Raw genomic sequence first — 22194 nt, 5'->3', positions numbered from 1 at the left:
AGCTTTAGTAAACTGAAATGTAAAAAACAATAAAGATCGGTACGTTTTAGACCTTACCCTATACGTTTTGATTATTTAACGTTTTGATTATACCATTTTGAAGATAATGCAATCATATCTATATTTGTAATTGTGAATTGTGTGATGATTTCAATATTCCACATTTGCATACTAGTATAAAAATGATAACCGAGCAATAACCATTAAGGTAACGGAACATCTTAATCGGTCCTCTATTGGTATTTTATCAGTTTGTATTTCAGATTTGAAGTGCTACCATCAAATAAACATAACACAAAGTCATTCAATGGGAAATACGTAAGTTCATTTATTTTTTCATTTATGAATCATGTAGAATTACTTTTGTCGTTCGTTACGACTGTTATTTGATATTTGTTTATTTTTGTTCTTAAGTTGTAGTGTAACACAACGGTCCCAGGTTAGGGGAGGGTTGAGATCCCGCTAACATGTTTAACCCCGCCATATTCTGTATGTATGTACCTGTCCCAATTTAAGTTATGAGCCTGTAATTCAGTGGTTGTCGTTTGTTTATGTGTTACATACTTGTTTTTCGTTTATTTGTTGTACATAAATTAGGCAATTAGTTTTTTCGTTTGAATTGTTTTACATGTGTCACTTCGCTGCCTATTATAGCTGACTATGCAGTATGGGTTTTGCCCCTAGTTGAAGGCCGTACTGCGACCTATAGTTGTTAATGTCTATGTCATTTGATATCTGGAGGAGAGTTGTCTCATTGACAATCATTACACATCTTCTTTTTTAACATTCTTTACCAAATCCCGTGCAATACGATATTTTTCACCTCTCGACAGTTGAATTTAAAATATTTTAAACGATCGGCTAGCCTCGCGTTTTAAATTTGAAAATTCAACTCTTTCGAGTGGATATATATCGTAGCACATTCGATGCAGTTGGAGTATCTATATATATAATTCGAAACAGAAAGGGTATTGAATGGACGTTGTATAGCAGCACGAAGATTTTGCACATATCACAGATCCAAATACGGAGAGTTTCTAAGTCTGTATTTTCCCCTGTTCCTCACAGTTTAATTTTATAGGTCACTATACCTTGTTTAGCTAATTATTTCAGGCATTCTTGTATATTGCACGGTGTTATGAACTAATTTATATTGCTGGCCGTGCTGGACGGTCATCAAAATTTTCAGCGCCATTTTTTTATTTTGACAAATAAATTTATTTTTCATACAGTAAGTCAACGTATTTCCGTGACTTATAAATAATTAGAATAAATAAATTTATACTTTTTGATAATCAATTGGATTATATAAATAAACTTTTCTATTCCACTTAGTTGAGTTTAAAATTTTTTGACCATATAGTCTTTTGACCATATAGTCTTTTGTTTAGACCCCTTCTCTTTTTATTTTCTAAATAAATTTGTTATCGCATAAATAAATAGTTAAATTAAATTTTTAAACACTCTGTACTTGTGTTTCAACTAATATCCTGTGTTGGACTGATAAAAGAAAACCTAGTACTCTGTTCCGCAAAAGATTGATACATGTCTGAGAATAAAACTATAAAGTCAAGCAGATACTTCAGAGTAAATAAGAGAGATATTCAGGATAAAACAGCCCAAAGCCAACCCATTATTATATCTGATAGTAAAGGAAAGCTATAACAACTGAAGATTTCCTAAACATAAAATTCATCACAAAAAAAGGACAAAAAGTAAAGCAATCTATAGATTGGGCCGAAAAAGAATTACCATCAATCTGTCATCAACACAAAAACATCACATTTCATATTTGGCTAGGAACGTGCAATTCAACCGAACTTAACAGAACTACCAGATACATCTCTCTTGTGAACCAAAACGACTCAAACGTCAGGTATCTAAGAAGAAAATTCATCGAACTTAAAGAACTCATCACCAAAATCAAACCAAAATCAAAAATCATCTTCTTCGAAATACCGCCATACTCTATTCAGCGTTGGAACAGATCTCAAAGTCACAAAAACTCGGTCATTTTCAGTGAAGACGACCAAACACTTCAACACCATTTACACCTTTCATCCAAGAAATAAATCAATCTGCAGAAAAATCACCAAAATTTGATCTAGACATTCGAAAAACATCTAAAAGAAAAGGTGGTACTGACGAGTACTACAACTGTAATCTATACAGAACTGACGGCGTACATCCAAATTTATTACCAGCAAAGCTCTGGATGAGAAGAATAGCAACCAAAATTCTCCATCAATGTTAAAGATAGAGTAGAATAGAATAATATACATATATAAACTTTATACCAACCATATGTATCCATTCCATATACAATAACATTCATATATAGAAATATTAGCAGCTTTTATATATCACCAGTCTATATTGTATAACCTGCAAATATAGAGATATATATCTACATACTCATTAAACCCTGTTATCGGAAGATATAAAAGTTAACTGAAAAATTCTAATCTAATCTAGCTTTCAGTGGGGACGCCCCGCTGATTGCACATTAACCTACATAGAACTTCCTTGCTAAAAGAAAAACGACAATATCTAAAGTGAAAAATGAGTATCCAGACTAGAACATCAGCAAAAACCAAGAGCAAACCTCAGCCCTATACACCAGCTAAATATGAAAACTTTAGTATCAATAAAACCAGGGCCTTGGGAAAAAACTAGAAGCATGTAAGAGAGCAATGGACATAAAAATGGAGCAGAAACATCAAAACTACGTCCTAGAGCTATCAGCAGCTGGTTATGAAGTTTTAAAGGGGGAAATAGACATATACTTTGAACAAAACTCTACATACAAGCTCTTGCCCAAACACCAGCAGGATAATCAAGGGCTATGCATCAGAACTTCACATTCGGTCAGAAATAGAAGTAATAACAGACAACTCTATCGTATCAATTCATTCCATACTACATCAAAGGTAGAGGTTAATGGCCAAGGTATGGAACCCTTCCTGATCCATATTGAAGATATAAAAGAAAGAATGAAATCAAGAGGAAACTATAAGATTTACAACAAACAGATTGAGGAACAGATAAACATAATCAAGAGAAATGAAGCTGATATAGCAATAAGAGGAAAACAGAATGAATCACTTACAACAAATAATCAACATAAAACCAACCACATAAATAGAATACTAGTATCCAAAGAGGCAGAATGTATACAAAATACAGACAATGAATTATTAAGTAACTGGAATAGAGACATTGATTGGTCAAACGATGAACTAACACCCAGTCAGGACACAAGTGCAGTCAACATGTCTACTATACATAACTACTGTGCAATATGCAATCAGACAGCACAACCAGAAAAATCCATAGATTGTATTGCATGCAGTCAACTGTTTCATTATACATGTGAAAACATTGATCCTGTAAGGATAAGCCAAACTGAAGAAGAACACTATTCATGTAGGAGTTGCTCTATTATGGACATGGACGTGGTAAATATATCAATGAGAAGCAATAACTCAATTATTGATACAGAAGAAACAATACCAAAAGTAATTCTAGAAGAACAAGGCTCGACAGAGGATTATAGCGAAATAGGCCATATAGTTAAAAAAATATGCCAGACAATACATCTAAAGACAGTCCAACTAGAACACAGATCACGAAGGAAGAAACAGGAAATTCTAACACAGAAGTACTAAACATGCTAGAAATGATAAAAACGGCTTCATACAAACAGAATAACCAAATGGTACAGAACAGCAGAAATGAAAAAAATAGAAAATGTAGATGAGCCAAAAAACATGAAAGCGAAACCGAAAAGGCAATATAAGTGCAAAAATATAGATGAAACTACTCAACAGCTTGAAGATCAATTAGCACAATGTAGAGCAAGACTAGTCATAATGGAAGATACCAATAGAGACTATAGAAATACAACCAATCTACTTAGGATGCAATCAGAAGAAAGCACTATTGACAAAAGTAACTTAAAAACCTACCAGCCAAATTATGGCTGTAGCAACAATTCGCAGGATCATACTATAAACAAAGTTGATATGATGTTGAACAACTTCAGACTAAAAATGGAAAATAGAGACCTAAGAATAAAACATCAAATTGAGATGAATGAATTAAGAAACAAACTGCAAATAATGGAATTACAGAAAGAAGTAAGAATGTGGCAAAGACCAGAAAGTCATGAATATTATCCTTATAATCAGAATATGGACAATACTAGGAACTCAAACTATCACCAAATGAGTGATCAGCATACTGGAGTACAGCTTATAAATCAGCAATCCAGGATTCCTAACCAAGCCAATCCCCTATTCATGAAACATATGGCACCTCCACACTATAGCCAAATACCAACAGAGCAGAGCAGAATAGATCATGGACATATTCAAGCGCCAATGTACCACAATAGAAGAATACAGGCTATACCTGTAAATAGCCAAAGTAGCCACCATTACCCTGGTTATAGAAGTATACATGTACCAAATGGCAGTATCAACACTAACATGATACAAAATGCACATTTATACAGATAGCAATATAGGATGACTCCACAACCTTTACCGCAAAATATAAATTACCACCAAGGATATAGTCAACAACAGACAAACAGAAAGAACAAAGTCAAAGAAACGTTAATAAAAGATTTTATGACCAAAGATCAAGCATGCCAGAAATAGCTAAACAAAGTCATGCAGAAGAAATTGAAAGACAAGAACAACTGCAACAGCTAACAAATCAGGCTGATAATATTAACCAAATAGACAAAGAACCAACAGAAGAAGCTAGACTGACCATCAATCTGACAAATTCAACTGCCGCAAAAAATGATGAAGTCAAAGCACATACAGAAGTAAGCCATCAAGAATTTTTCACACCCAGAACTGGTCTTATAACAACGGCTTCTAGTGGGGACGCCCCGCATGAAGCGGAATGCCATCAGAAAATCCCCCTCTCAAAGGGGGTCAATGTTGGTGGTCCTAAGCATCTAAAGGGACTAGTTCAGGATGACAATCTAGAAGCTAAAGAAGATGGGAATAGAAAGAAAATCATTTTTTTAAGCAGCGGCCGATCAAACAAAATAAAAGGGAGGATATCATTAGAGGTACACTCAATGGACAAAATGTGAAATCAAACGCCCTCTATATCAAAAACTTGTTAAGGGATGTACATGTGTTATGCATTCAAGAACACTGGCTTTTCAATGCGGAAAAGAAAATCATAGCTGAAATTACTGAAAAAAGCGGATACATAGCCAAAAGTGTTGATGATAATGACGACCCTGATTTCAACGTATCAATGAATAGGGGATATGGTGGAGTAGCCATAATCTGGAAAAAATAAATTAATGAAAATATAAAGGAACTGATAGACGGTGAAAATAGAATACAAGCCATACATATTCAACAAGGAGACAAACCAATATGTCTTATAAATCCTAAAGACGTTCTGCAAGGAAAAATGTATAGGAAATACTGAGAAATGCCCAGTAAAAGAAACATTTTATCACCAGAATGGTAAATCGAAAGGACAAATTGATTACTTCCTCTTCAAAAGTAACTCAGAAATCATTAACAAAATCAGAAAAATTGATGTCTTTGATACTGACCAAGAGAATACCTCGGACCTGTTATCTTGACACTGAATAGCCAACTGAAAAAGTCAGAGAAAAAGCAACAACTATCATAGCAAAACCTAAATGGACTGACTGCGACCATCAAATTTATAAGGAAGTCATCAATAAAGATCTACCAAAACTCATGCAAAAATCAAAAAGAATCATTGAGCAAGATATAAGAAATCTAGAAAAATTGCTACATAAAGCCAGAGAAGCTGCAATCCCAAAGTACAGAAGAAAAATCAAAATCAAATCAAAGGGAAAGGCGATATGGAATGAACTAATAGATAAGTCATCAAAGCAATCAAAAAATGCATATAAAGTATGGAGGCAACATGGAGCATATCAAGAAAGAATTAATGAGCTCAAAATCAAAATGACAGATGCAAAGAGAATACTTCGAACAGCACAAAGACAAGCCTATGCCTCGCAGAGAGAATCAACAGCGGGAAAAATTATGAAAGCTTCAAATGCAGATACAAAACTTTTTTACAAGCTTATCAACATGCAAAGAAAAACACCACTTACTAACACCAAGATACTGAAACTGAATGAAAAGACTGTAGAAGATGGACCAAGCATAATGAACATCTGGCAAGAACATTTCCAACAACTAGCTTCACCAACATTAGATGAAAATTTTGACTCTGAAAAACTAGAGCTAGTAGAAATACAAAACAATATAATAGAATCCATAGAAAGGGCAAAAGGTCAAGGCATAGATCTTTTTAATGTAAAGGAAGTAAATAAAGCTATAGAAAAACGTAAAGCAGGAAAAGCACCCGATGAAGATGGAATTTCAGCAGAACACTACAAACATGGGATGGAAGAGTTAATTCCCCTTACAGTACATTTGCTCAATTTAATATTATCATATTTGGATGTACCAATCTTCCTAAAGACAGGGATTCTAACACCAATCTTAAAAAAAGAAAAAGACAAAACATTACCATCTAGCTATAGAAGAATAACAGCAACTGAAACCTTTGCAAAAATATTACAAATTATATTGAAGGATAGAGTTGACTCTGTATTTAACAACATACAAAACTCCCTGTAAAGAGGCTTTACAGAAGGAGTATCATCACTATGTGCAGCATTCCTCACATCAGAAGCAATCGAAGAAAGTAAGAAATTAAAGATACTGCTGATCTTAATAACTCTTGATGCAGAAAAGGCATTTGACAAGCTAAACCATGAAATCCTATTCAAGAAGCTGTACCATTATGGAATAAAAGGAAAACTCTGGATATTACTGAGAAACTTGTATAAATGAATGAGCATTAAGGTTAAATGGGAAGGGCAATGTACAGAAGATGTAATGGTGCTACAAGGAATCCAACAAGGTGCAAAACTGTCTACAACACTATATAAATGCTACAACAACGTCATACTGGATAGCATATTAAAAAGTGCACTTGGAGCATGTATTGGTGATGTACAAGTCCCTGCACCAACATGTACCGATGACATTGCTGTCCTGGCAAATAGTACTGCAGATGCACAAGGAATATTAAACATAGTACAACACCATACAAGCAGAGATCTAGTCAAAATCAATCCAACTAGAACTGAAGCTGTTTTATACAATGCAAAAGGCTCAAACATATCAACATTGAAATTTGAAGACAATGACATCAGTATAACCAATGAAACAAAACATCTAGGTATCAAAAGAAACGATCAAAACCGTGCAAATATCTCAGAAAGAATAAGAACCGGTAGGGCAACAATACACAGCCTTCTTGGAGCTGGGTTACATGTCAGAAGGGGATTTTCACCCATGGTTGCATACAAGCTAAGGAGAACATATGCAGTACCAAGAAGCATCTACGGACTTGAGGCGATGAACTTACTTGCAAAAGAAAAGGATATGCTAGAACTGGCAGAGAGAAAAATCCTCCGACAAATTCAAGGGCTTCCAAATAATACAGCAAATATGGCTGTCTATACCCTGGTAGGAGCAGAACCTATTGCTATCACATAAGACACAAATGTATTTACCTTCTTATATTGTTCGAAATTCAGGAACCATAAAATGTTATATTCTGCACCGACAAATAGTATTTTCAGACCAAAGAGGAAAAGACTTTATCAACAGAGTAGAAAAAACTCTTTCAAAATACAATTTGAAATCTAGTAGCTACTACCTAGAAAATCCACTGAATAAAATCGAATGGAAAAGACTAGTAGGAATAAAGATCAAGGAATACTGGAAAAATGAATGTCATAATGAAAAATTGGAAAAAACATCACTTAAGTACATACAGATACAGAACAATCCATTAAATGAAGCTCACAATCTATGGAAAAGTGTAAAAAACAATAGTAAAGATGTAAAGGCAGGAGAAATAAAAGCAAGAATAAGTACTCAAACGTACATATTCCAAGCCAAAAGAGCTAAGTTCGATCCGAAAGTTAACCCGATGTGTACAATCAGGGAAATGAAGATCTAGAACATTTTATTCTACACTGCAAAGAATTAGAGCAAATAAGATATAAATACTGCTCAAAAATCGAACAGACAATGGATGAAATTGATACCTCAACATACATGAAGATCATACAACAAGGGAATTTACTGCAGCTCATAATGGACTGTATTAGCAAGGACATAAACTGTTACTCAACTGTGTATGAAAACTTCGAAACTCTGGCTAGAAATCTTTGTTATGAGATGCACTTGCTGCGCACAAAAAGGATAACAAAAAACTTGATCAAAAAAGTTTTTAAAAATAAATCTTCTCTTTTTAAAAATTGTAAGATATCAGTTATAATTTAAAGAATAATGACAAGATCTCCATATAGTAAATTAAACTTTGAAGAAAATTTTATGTATATATTATAGCTTACAATTTTTTCCATACCCCAACCATTTTACATAAGTTTTATAAAATAACATTTTAATTATAGATCCCGATGTATGTTTAGCACTCTTAACTAATAATTATAAGTAAGATTAACTTGAGACCCTTTTAATTCTTATTTGTAAATATATGCAGTTGTTACTTAATATTTCTTATACCCCAGCACATATGAATAATTATATATCTTTTAAAAACTTTATAATGACAATCTAATAAATTAATTATGATGTTTATTATTCAGTGAGTATTATAACCAAATTCAGTCATCTGTATATAATTAAATGTTTCCTTATGTTTTAAGGTGTACATAGTTGCTAAAACTATACCCTTTGGGTAGTGCTCCACCATTAATGGAGGTATATACAAGAAACTGAACTGATCTTTATAATTATACTTCTATACATGAATTGTTGTTAGTGCCTATTCCAAGTCAGGGGCTTGTCACTCAGTGGTTTGTTTGTTGTTTTTGGTGTCTATTGTATGATTTTCGTTAACTTTATTGTACACAAAGAAGAGACAGTACATACCAAAGCATTATTTGAAATAGAAAAAAAAATGAAAGCATAACAGCAGTCTACAAAACATCACCGATTAACACTAAGCAGCTTAAATCAATAAAAAAACGGGGTTGGTCTCAGCTGCTCAGGTGATAGTTTTTACTCGGCGATGTCATATTCACGAGGAATTGGACAGGATTGTTGTAATAACTATAAGAACATATCCTCGTCATCTGTGAAACTGATATTCCATAATGGTCAACCAATCATAGATTATGTCGTTTGTTTTCTCGTTTGAATTGTTTTACAATTTGTTATATTAAGGACTATTTTAAAGCTTACTGTATAGTATAGGTTTTGCTCATAGTGGAAGGCCGTATGATGCATGATCTGTTGTTGTTTATATCCACGATAGTTTGTCTCTGGTAGACAGTTGTCTCATTGTTAATCATACACTTATAACTATAGCAACTGAATCGACCAAAATACATATTTTAAAATATAAAAAGAACGGGTAAAATAATCAGAACGCTCGAGACCGAAAATGTTTACATATTCTAATAGACAAATTTTGTTTGATGCATCAAATCTAAATCCAAAACGACGAATCAATGGTGCCATTACATATCTTTTCTTCTAATAGAATCAACAAATATTATGGTGCCAAATTTTGATGTTATCTGGAAAAAATTACCTAATTCACCATCATTTCTTTTTGAAAGGGTTGATACATTCTGGTTATTGAAGATCAATGGCTTTGACGACTACAAGTACAACAAACATTTTCCTACAAGTAAGTTGTAATAGAAAAAGAAAAAAAAACATAATATATGATTATATAAATTCGACAACAGTGCAGTCAGATAATAAAAAAAGGATTGTGTTGCTTTATATACAAAATTATTACGATCAATTACCACTTTGTTCAAGATATTCAAACAAATTTACCTGTATAGATTCCACAGTTTCCTGATATACAATATTTGTTATTATGTATTCTAGTTTTCAATTGAATGTGTCGACGTAATTGCAGCTTGGTGAATGATTCTTGCATCTATGAGCTATTATGAAATGTCACATTTCATAGAATGATCTCGTAGATTACAACTCAGGTAATGTTCACGATATTTCCCAACCACTGGGTTTATACCATTGCTTTGATGGTGTCATTCTCGATGTATTACAAATGGTGTAGTCCACACTTGACATCCAAGAAAATATCAATGACTGATATAAGGTGTTTTTTTCTGTACAAGTTATGTAAATATAGTAGTGCTAAATTGAAATATTGATTTGGTCATTTTCTGACTACAAACGAGAAAAAAGCATTTCGTAATGATTTATTGTTGAGGTCAGATCAATTGACACAACACAATGAGTTGTCAAGGATTTTCATATTTGAAACAACAGCAATATCTTAGTTTCTTATTTGAAACAATTGTGTATATTGTTTCATGATCAACCATCAGATTTTTCCCCATGTAGAAATGATATGCAAAACATGACTTAAACAAATATTCATCCGGAATGCCAAAAGTTAAAGAGGAATATAAAAAACCGCAATTCCTTCTTAATCAAGATTATCTCACCATTCAATGTTATCTTGGTAATGTCTTCACTCAAACTTTTTTTCATAAAATTATGTCATCTACTTTGTAAATTTTATATATTATCATAGCAAAATCATCTTTAAATAATATTCGATTTAAAAGAATCGTATATTTAAATTTTTGTGTTGTAAAGAAAACTATAGGTTTATTTAAAAAAAAACAAAAAACAACAACATTTTGTATATCATTATTGCTTCTATAATATATATACATAAATCTGTACAGATTGGCTTATGTTTACAAAATGTATCTTTTATAAATGTATTGTGTAATTTTACGCATAAGGCTAGAAGCAAATAAAATATTGAATTGAATTTAATTGTCATAATATGGGGAAAGCAAATCATGTGCAAAATTACAAATTTCGGAAAACTAGTAGACTGCCATATTTTAGATCTTTTAGAATAGATTGTTTCATGCAAGCTAATAGTTTCTGATGAATGAATTATAAAAGATAAATATCACGATTGAGTAGTTTTTTTGTGCTTTGATTTTTCAATTACTAGTATATAAACTTTGTTCTTTATTTTACGAAAAGGATGTCATTATATGTTAAACGTCAAAAAATCTATTCGATCGAAACAAAATAAAAGTTATACCTATATTTTTCAAATTAAACCTCATGTATAAGAATTGTTGTTCATGTCGCATTGAATACATCTACAACTTATTATTTACAATGTAGAAGAAACAAAAAAATCCACACTTTAACTGTTTGAACCCTGTACTTATTTTTATGTGTCATTGCAGATAACCGTTCCAATGCAATAGTTGGTGTTTTCATATCATTAATATCATATCCTGGTGAGTACACGTATATGTATTTAAATATGATTTAAATTTGATTTCATCATGATAATGTAGGAGTTTGACATTCTAAAAATATATTTCTAAAACTTCAGTATACGTTTGAATTATTTAATTTTGGGTGTAACGCGTCTTCTGATTGGCTGATGTCGTTTTGTTTATCAGCCAATAGACATAATTTTGTCATGTGACCGTGACCTCATCAACGTTTTTTCATGATTTACTCCAATTTAAAATGGATTTTAGAATTAAATTATAGGAAATGACAGTGATATTTTTCTGCCTATTCGGAATAACATAAAAATGTGGTGCACACTTTTAGTAACCCGCTACGCGCGTTATTCAGTGTGCACCACATTTTTGATGTTATTTCTTTATAGACAGAAAAAATATTACAGTCATTCCTTAATTAAATGATATATAACTATATTGAGATAGATAAAGAAGATATATTGGATGTACTAAAATGGTTATATTTGGTTCATTACCATGCTTAACGCCATGAATTTTGTAATTGGTCATCATGTTGTTTTTTCAAAAGGGTGATATATACAAAAACGAAAGTATACAGAAAATCAGTTTTATTTTCAAATTATATGTTCTTTTATTGTGACATAATATGCCTGCGTAAATTACTTTTCATCTAAAAGTTGTGTTTTTTGTGTATTTCTTTAAACTTAGTTGAGAACAAAATGCTCTTTGCAACAAATGCCTTTTCTCCGTTTATAACATGTTAATATATTGACAAGTGAAAAACACTTTTTGATTTATACAAAGAACTATTATTTGTTTAACAATCGGTAAATTACAGACCTTGGTGATCAACTTTTGGATATTGATCGATAATAGTTAATGTTTTGATCGGTTAACTTTTTCAAAAACAGAACCTTAAACAAATGTAAGTTTGAGGATACACAAATTTCAATCTTATCTTCCATAATAAAGTTTTGATAACGTCAACTGCTATACAAATAACATGACCAACTTAGGGCAAGACTTTTTTGTTCACATTATACACCATTTGATAGAAATCGTTTATTTCACAATGTGAATATTTAAAGAAAGCTTTACATATATATTTAATTAAATATCATGTTTATAAATCTGCATGCATGTATTTTTTAAATACCTTTTTACACCATAATAATATGGTAAACTGAGATCTATTCAACTATCTCTGTGTACGAAGTTTTTTTAAATTTTCTATTTTGCTTGTGTGCAAAATATTTGAACGTTTTGCAACGGGGTAAAGACCGTCAAACATAATTCAAATTTTTGTCTTACAGTGTATATGTTCAGAATTAGGGTACCTCATGAGGGTTACTAATTTGAAGCCTGGTAAGAATTTCTAATTGAATAAAGATCTTTGATATTTTCTGTTTAACTTAGAACTCCAATTCTTCAAAGTCTACTGTGTAAAGGTATAGTCTTCTTATCATTTTCTAGACGTAAGGCAATTTAGAACTTTCAAAATTAGCCTCTTTTGATTATGCATTTGTTTCACGTGTCCTTAATTATTACTCATATCACCTCATGCTTCATGTGTGATAGTTCTTTATGCAATAAAATGTTACATTTTTAATCACAACCTTACATATATCAATTCAGTCGTTGTTGCAGTGGTTTTTATTCTACAAAGATTTATACGAGGCTGCAAGAAAATCCATAGTAAGTGCATACTTATATGGTTATTTATTCGTTTATGTTCTACAGATATAACACATGTCATTTTACTAATATATATATATATATATATATATAAACGAGTCTAAATTGAAAACTACGTTCAAACCTATGATTGCGTTGGATAAAAACCGCAATTTTTATACGTGTGCATGTTAAACAAATTTCGTTGTAGAAGGGTCTAAAAACAGCACAAACAACATTTTCCAAAAGACCAAAAAAGTGAAAAAGTGTATTTAAACAAAACGCATTTGACTAACAGGTCGAACAACTGATGTTCTTTAACCCTGCTGACTGCCATTGGCGATTGCCAAATAAAATTGATCACAAGATGTAACAAAATGGATCTAAATAAATTTAATACTAAACAGAAAAACTTTTTAAACTTGTGGCCGCGATGTTATGCCACAAACATACGGTGTCAATATATTTTAGTACACCATATCCGGATTTCGACAATAGATGTCTCTTCAGTGATGTTAGGGATCGAAACGGTATTTGGAAGGCCATATAAAATCCTCATTTTTAGAAAAAGTACCCTCATTTTTTAGATAAACTCTTGAATTTAAAGAGTCAATATAGGATGAACGGATCATATAAACCGGAGGGGAAATATGATACAAAGCCCAAACAAAAAATATAAACGAGTCTAAATTGAAAACTACGTTCAAACCTATGATTGCGTTGGATAAAAACCGCAATTTTTATACGTGTGCATGTTAAACAAATTTCGTTGTAGAAGGGTCTAAAAACAGCACAAACAACATTTTCCAAAAGACCAAAAAAGTGAAAAAGTGTATTTAAACAAAACGCATTTGACTAACAGGTCGAACAACTGATGTTCTTTAACCCTGCTGACTGCCATTGGCGATTGCCAAATAAAATTGATCACAAGATGTAACAAAATGGATCTAAATAAATTTAATACTAAACAGAAAAACTTTTTAAACTTGTGGCCGCGATGTTATGCCACAAACATACGGTGTCAATATATTTTAGTACACCATATCCGGATTTCGACAATAGATGTCTCTTCAGTGATGTTAGGGATCGAAACGGTATTTGGAAGGCCATATAAAATCCTCATTTTTAGAAAAAGTACCCTCATTTTTTAGATAAACTCTTGAATTTAAAGAGTCAATATAGGATGAACGGATCATATAAACCGGAGGGGAAATATGATACAAAGCCCAAACAAAAAATATAAACGAGTCTAAATTGAAAACTACGTTCAAACCTATGATTGCGTTGGATAAAAACCGCAATTTTTATACGTGTGCATGTTAAACAAATTTCGTTGTAGAAGGGTCTAAAAACAGCACAAACAACATTTTCCAAAAGACCAAAAAAGTGAAAAAGTGTATTTAAACAAAACGCATTTGACTAACAGGTCGAACAACTGATGTTCTTTAACCCTGCTGACTGCCATTGGCGATTGCCAAATAAAATTGATCACAAGATGTAACAAAATGGATCTAAATAAATTTAATACTAAACAGAAAAACTTTTTAAACTTGTGGCCGCGATGTTATGCCACAAACATACGGTGTCAATATATTTTAGTACACCAGATCCGGATTTCGACAATAGATGTCTCTTCAGTGATGTTAGGGATCGAAACGGTATTTGGAAGGCCATATAAAATCCTCATTTTTAGAAAAAGTACCCTCATTTTTTAGATAAACTCTTGAATTTAAAGAGTCAATATAGGATGAACGGATCATATAAACCGGAGGGGAAATATGATACAAAGCCCAAACAAAAAATATAAACGAGTCTAAATTGAAAACTACGTTCAAACCTATGATTGCGTTGGATAAAAACCGCAATTTTTATACGTGTGCATGTTAAACAAATTTCGTTGTAGAAGGGTCTAAAAACAGCACAAACAACATTTTCCAAAAGACCAAAAAAGTGAAAAAGTGTATTTAAACAAAACGCATTTGACTAACAGGTCGAACAACTGATGTTCTTTAACCCTGCTGACTGCCATTGGCGATTGCCAAATAAAATTGATCACAAGATGTAACAAAATGGATCTAAATAAATTTAATACTAAACAGAAAAACTTTTTAAACTTGTGGCCGCGATGTTATGCCACAAACATACGGTGTCAATATATTTTAGTACACCAGATCCGGATTTCGACAATAGATGTCTCTTCAGTGATGTTAGGGATCGAAACGGTATTTGGAAGGCCATATAAAATCCTCATTTTTAGAAAAAGTACCCTCATTTTTTAGATAAACTCTTGAATTTAAAGAGTCAATATAGGATGAACGGATCATATAAACCGGAGGGGAAATATGATACAAAGCCCAAACAAAAAATATAAACGAGTCTAAATTGAAAACTACGTTCAAACCTATGATTGCGTTGGATAAAAACCGCAATTTTTATACGTGTGCATGTTAAACAAATTTCGTTGTAGAAGGGTCTAAAAACAGCACAAACAACATTTTCCAAAAGACCAAAAAAGTGAAAAAGTGTATTTAAACAAAACGCATTTGACTAACAGGTCGAACAACTGATGTTCTTTAACCCTGCTGACTGCCATTGGCGATTGCCAAATAAAATTGATCACAAGATGTAACAAAATGGATCTAAATAAATTTAATACTAAACAGAAAAACTTTTTAAACTTGTGGCCGCGATGTTATGCCACAAACATACGGTGTCAATATATTTTAGTACACCAGATCCGGATTTCGACAATAGATGTCTCTTCAGTGATGTTAGGGATCGAAACGGTATTTGGAAGGCCATATAAAATCCTCATTTTTAGAAAAAGTACCCTCATTTTTTAGATAAACTCTTGAATTTAAAGAGTCAATATAGGATGAACGGATCATATAAACCGGAGGGGAAATATGATACAAAGCCCAAACAAAAAATATAAACGAGTCTAAATTGAAAACTACGTTCAAACCTATGATTGCGTTGGATAAAAACCGCAATTTTTATACGTGTGCATGTTAAACAAATTTCGTTGTAGAAGGGTCTAAAAACAGCACAAACAACATTTTCCAAAAGACCAAAAAAGTGAAAAAGTGTATTTAAACAAAACGCATTAAAAATGAGGATTTTATATGGCCTTCCAAATACCGTTTCGATCCCTAACATCACTGAAGAGACATCTATTGTCGAAATCCGGATCTGGTGTACTAAAATATATTGACACCGTATGTTTGTGGCATAACATCGCGGCCACAAGTTTAAAAAGTTTTTCTGTTTAGTATTAAATTTATTTAGATCCATTTTGTTACATCTTGTGATCAATTTTATTTGGCAATCGCCAATGGCAGTCAGCAGGGTTAAAGAACATCAGTTGTTCGACCTGTTAGTCAAATGCGTTTTGTTTAAATACACTTTTTCACTTTTTTGGTCTTTTGGAAAATGTTGTTTGTGTTATATATATATATATATATATGACGTGCCATTTCAGTGATTTCGGTTTATATGTTTGATTGATAATGCGGGGTTCACACATTGCCGATTATTGCTCCCGTTTGAGATCAGACAGCAATACGATATGAAAAGTGAAAAAGTCGGATTGGTATCCTCAATTATCTGGAATGTCTTATCATTGTCTGAACGCATTCGTTTTAGTTCGTAACAGATTCCTACGGATCGGGAAGGGTCCGAATAGTTCGGCAAAGCATCCCGACAGTTAGGTGCGTCCCGTAACATTCGGGGCAACTCAGCCGATTTTGTCTAATCGAATTACAATCGTGGCTATGTCGTGACAGATTCTGCTGTATTGGATCGAATTCCGAACAATGTCTTGTGTATTCTGGACGGTGTCCTGTGGAACGGGAATGATCCGGAGTAATTTTTCATAGCTGTTTTTCTGCCGATTGAGTCCAGATTGCATCCAGATCTTGTCGATTGCGAACCGTTTTATGCCGAAACCGTTCCGAAACAGTCCCGTTATTAATACGAAATACGTCAATGATACCCACGTCAGAGTCCCGACAACTACAGAATACAATACGACTGAGACCAGACAAAGCCGTTTGCAATGCGATAGAGCGGATCGTGATAGGATTACGTTCCGACAGTACCTGATCATCCCGAACATGCCGACAGTTTTCGAACAAATAACTTCCGTCAGCGTCGGTTCACTGTCTGGTCACTGTCTGATCTCAGTCGGATTACATTCGGTAGAGTCGGGACGCAGTCGTGACAGACTCGGTCGAATTTTACCTGGCGAAAAATACAAATCGGATTAGAAGCGAATTTAGAACGGGATTATCGGGACTTATTCGCTTAGAAACGGTTGAATATCGGTGCTTCCTGAACACTATCTTATTGTTGTCGTGATCAAATTATTTTTTTTACAAATTTTAATTTAAGTTTGAATTTCCATCCACGATTCACAGGATCTTGATCAGACTTTTAATAAATTTTAATCGGGAATGGTCCTGTCAAGAACGGTAGTAAAAATCGTGAATGTGTGACCCCAGCTTAAGTGACCACACAATATTTAGAAAAAATTTAAAAAATGCCTCATTTCATTTTCGATAACTAATTGACAAGAGTTTAAAATAATATCACAATGACAATCCCTTAGTCAAAAAACAAAATCAATTTATTCTGTAAATTCGAAAATTATTGACAGTTTGTTTAATATATGCGAATGATGCGACTAGGTAATTATCATCGCAATAATAAGAAATCGAATTCTGATAACTAAAAACATAGACCTGTATGCAGATTTTTTTTCTCGAAATGTCAAAGTAATTAAAACATTATGGCATCTGTAAGAAACAAAAAGAACTTAAAAAAGTGGAGAATACAAATATGATTGATTTTTTGTGGATCGAATCAATCAATTAAATGATTGATCTTTTATTTGTTTAAATGTCCATGTTGACATTCTTTCCCGTTAAAGAACTGAATACGCACAATGCATGCGCTATTAATCTCTAGATAAGGGATTTAGGTGAAGTTCACTTGAATACGGATTCAATGAGGTCGAATAATTCACTTGTAAATAAATAATTTAAAATCAATTTTTCTTACCTTATTTCGACAAAATTGCACCATACTTGATGCTAAAAGTGATATATTATTGCACTTTCATGAATGAGTAAACAAAATAGATCATATTTTATAATTTGGTATATATCTCTTAACTAGTGCCCCTTTAATGAATCAAAAAGATATATCTTACTCATAAATATATTATTCAAATTTAAAAAAAAAGGTAATTATCAAAAGGCAGTTCAAATAACTTATTGTAAACAACAGTGCATTATTATTTTATAGACAGAAAAATGTTGGTACTTTTTATCAATGACACCAATGAAAGAAAGAATGAATTGCATTCTTAGTCATCACAAACATAGATTTAAATATCATTTACTTTTATTTATTTATTTTTACATCAGATATAAAATAAGTAGCCTCAAACAATATTTAACGACTCATTGCAAATGACGTTCAGCATATTTAATTTATCACAACCATTCCTGAATAACAGAAAGTACCAAAAACAATTGGCAGCTAACAATTATTTTTACTAAAAGATGAAATTTTCATTAAGAAATGAATGCTAATTTGTTCAACAAAAACAAAAGCGTATGCATATTTATCCTTAAATAATTATCATTTAATAACAAAAGAATTTTCAGAGGCATTTCAAATAACAAACTGCCAACACCAGTGAATCAATTTTAATAAAAAGATAAAATATTGGCATATCTTATAAACAATGCGAACACAATTTTAATATTGATAAATAAAAAAACGCAGTGGATTTCGTTTCACAGTTACTGTAGTATTTTATGAATATACGTATTTGTCCGATCCGTGCATACAAATAATTTACTGAATCATAATTGCCTGTATTAGTGGTAACTCTCACACAGCTTTTTTGACAAATCCGTCAGATTCTATGGGTTTTCAATCACCGATCATTCCTCGATCAGTCAAACATCCGCCATCTTTGAGTCAAGTTTCCATCAATCAGTTACAGTCATATTGGAAAATTGCGTTTAATTCCAAAAAATTAAACACAATTATCGCATGATGTTTCTTAACGCAAAGCAAGTATTGATAAATTATTGTTGGATCAGGATATTTAAGCCTGCCGTGTTTTACAGTGGACACCAGCGTGTAAATCGTATCTAGATGTCACGTCTGCAATATTATTATCGTAAAATGAACATATAAATTCTGCCGTAAATCTCATGTTACACAATTGTAGTCATATGGTATGATGACAACTATCAGTCATAATACAAGAACGCTGACTCCGTGATGCTTTTGAAATTATCTTATGTTTTATGATTGCTTTTCTAAATATGACTAATGACAGGTCAACTGTCTTCTTTAAATAAACCTCAGCATTATTGGAACTACTTTGTTGTAAAGGTATCACATGTAATATTCCCAACATGGGCTGTGTTGAACATATATGAGACAACATGAGATACAAAATGTTGGTCTTCACTTAATTCAGATATTAATTAAACACAAAAACGATGCATTGCCTTATTACAAAAACCTTGTTTAACGATCTTTCTGTTGTTATATGTTTTATAATGTATCGCATTTTTATATTTTACCTAAAACACACACACGATTGAGATAATCATTAAACATCTTTACATTACTTGACCTACAGGTACAACAAATGTCCCATTTTCTTTAAAAGTCATCGAGATGTCAGACACAAGTATCACCATTAGCTTTGATTGTGTTAAAAATGATGAAACACAGGCTGATTTAACTGTTTTCTATAATCAAAAAGGAAAATCATGGACATCGAAGGAAATTGACGTCCCTAAAGAAACCTTTAGGTTAACTCTTCAAAACCTTCTACCGGAAACCATTTATGAAATCAAAATGAAGTTGAGTGATAGAAGTGGCAAGATAAATTGCACGCCTATAGTGGACCAACGAACAAAAAAAGCAGGTAAGGCCTTCTTACTGTACATTTCGGTATTTTATGGAGTAGTCACAAAACTTGACGTTTTGTTCGATCTTAATGGTTGTTGTTTTTCCTTCGATGCGTTCCATTTGCTATAAACTGATACTTTTCGAAAAAAGTTAAAACTTTAAATCAACAACATTCTATCAAATACTTAACGTTCTTGACAAAATACATGTTTTAGGAATTGGACGAGAAATTATTGACGGGTGTCGTATACGGTGCAGGAAATGCTTACCCTTCCGCAGCACCTGATTTCACTCCCGGTTCTTAGTGGAGTTCGTCTTGTTTCTTGTTTATTATTTATAACTGTTGATGTAAATGTCCTTTGGTTTTATGAGTCTTTGTTTACTCCTTGGTTTTGATTGTTATTGTCCTCTACACAATACGTGTTTGCAAAAAAAAAAAAAAATATGGACACATTCTTTGTGAGACATAAATTGCCTTTTAAGGACTTTACATACATTTCAGGCTTATTTTCCAAAGCCTAAGTATATAAAGGGGAAACAATTTAATACTAATAATGTAAACATGGTTAAGGCTATATGAAGTAGAAATATGAAACCTTCGCCAGAAATTAAAAGGAAAAACAATTAATTAATGAGGGTTTAACAAATCTTTCTGTGTTCTTTACACACAGAAGAAAAACTTATTCATATCTTAAAACAAAATAAAAGTTTTTTTTTCTTCTGTTGTCTCTTATATGCGGCGATTAAATGTGAGGTTAAAGATGGTATGCATTTAGCTTCAGACACGAGTAATCTATAACAATTGTCGACGACTGTCTCAACTTTGATAGTGTCAAGTAAAAGCATGAATTCATAATGCATGATTTCACAAAGATTATGCAATGCATATGAGGTTTTTATTTTGTCCATTATAAGAGACTTTCATTTTCATCGAAGTTCAGTATTTTTGTGATTTTTATACTTTTCAATAACTCTTTTATTTTGGAAGTTAATTTTATCAGTTCCCCCAAATGATGAAAAGGTGAGGTTTATTTTTAAAGCTTATTACTCCCATTTTTGTTTAGCCTTCGACTGCTGTCAAAAAACCGAGACACAGCGATCCTACAGTCAGTCGCCCTCGGAGTCGTGGCCGGCGTCATCCACAAATATTCACTATGTGGTTCAAGTTTTTTAAAAGGAGTAGGTCCGGTAAGACCCCTTTTTGGCCCCAAAATAAAACAGTTTTACCAAATTATTAAAATGTAAACTTTAAGTTATTTGTTGTATAGGTGAATGCTTCTGCTACATAAATATGGGCTGTTTTTAACAATACAATGCACATATGTCGGGTTGTAGCACCATAAAGTCCTGCTAAATTACTGAAATCTTCAAAATTCTATCATTTTAGTTAACTTTTAGACGGTTTCCGTGTAAAACGAAAGTGGCCGCATGCGTGTTCGTCCTTAATATTGAAATGTAAGTTGTATTTCAGGATAATACATAACATATATAAAGATTGTGGATGAACACGGATGCGGCCACTTTCATTTTTGACAAAAATCATCTGAAAAGTGACGTTTTTTGGCATATTTGAGAGATTTTTCATATTTCAGCTTAAATCGAACCGTTTTTAATGACTAAATCAGTTAAAATCTTTCACAAAAACTAATTGAATCAAGTGAAATAGACACTTAAGTGTTTAAAAAGTGGTCAAAATCTTTCGTCAGATGAAACTGAAATTTGAGGCCAAAATGAGTCCTTACCGGACCTACTTTTGATAACTTTCTAAAACTTTCCTGGATTTCTTTCAAATTTTGACAGAAGCTTGTGTCTGATCATAAGATAGTATTCAGAAGTAAATATTATAAAAAAATCCTGTTTTTTCCGTATTTTACTTATAAATGAACTTAATTTTTCTGCCAGGAAATATTGCATTCACTCTGTGGTTAAACATGTTGAAGGTTTTGAAATTTTAATAACTTTCTTAAACTATCCTGGATTTGTTCCAAACTTGGACAGAAGCTTGTTCATTTTCAAAGGCTAGTATATAGAAGGACATTTTGTTAAAATTTGTACCTGTTTTTCTGTATTTTACTTATAAATTAACTTTTGTCTTCTAGTTAACATTACATACAGTCTGCAGTTAAAGTTTTTATAAAAAATCTGTTTTTTTACCAAACTTGGACAGAAGCTTCTTACAATCAAAAGATAGTATCAAGAGGAATACTTTAATATTTTGTTGA

Source organism: Mytilus trossulus, chromosome 8, assembly GCF_036588685.1.
Source record: "Mytilus trossulus isolate FHL-02 chromosome 8, PNRI_Mtr1.1.1.hap1, whole genome shotgun sequence".
NCBI lineage: Eukaryota > Metazoa > Mollusca > Bivalvia > Mytilida > Mytilidae > Mytilus > Mytilus trossulus.
This window is presented reverse-complemented; position numbering follows the sequence as displayed.